The sequence below is a fragment of the Octodon degus genome, unplaced genomic scaffold (genome assembly GCF_000260255.1).
Source record: "Octodon degus isolate 3935 unplaced genomic scaffold, OctDeg1.0 scaffold00075, whole genome shotgun sequence".
In the NCBI taxonomy this organism is placed as follows: Eukaryota; Metazoa; Chordata; class Mammalia; order Rodentia; family Octodontidae; genus Octodon; species Octodon degus.
Genome location: NW_004524651.1, coordinates 6,835,873 through 6,836,368, shown reverse-complemented (window position 1 = coordinate 6,836,368; position 496 = coordinate 6,835,873).

Here is a 496-nt window from a genome sequence, read left to right as displayed (position 1 = left end):
TTTATTTATTTTTTCCATAATTTTATTGAGAAACAAATAGCAATGAGACAGTTTCAAACCAAATTGGTAGGACAGTTTCAATAATTAACACATTGTTGTACTCAGCTGGTTTTGGTTTAATGTGCCACTGCTTTGTCTTTCTGTTGCACATACAGTTGTTTTTGACTTATTTACAATATATGCTGTGCCATTTTGATTTTTACTGTTTGGTTGGTTGAATAAATTTGCGACGCTCTTGAGGTGATAGTTAAAAGCAATACCAGTTATTTGATCTAGCTTCATCTCAACTGTGTTTTACCTGGACATTTTAGGTGTTTATCAAAGGTCTTTTATGGGGAAGAAAGTAAATGTATGAATAATAAATGTGTGACAGGGCTGGTGAGATGGCTCAGTGGTCTAAAGCGCCTACTTAGAACAAGCTAAGCTAAACAAAGCACAAGGACCACGGTTCAATCCCCAGCACCACATGCCAGCCAGCCCCGCCCCCTGGTGGGCT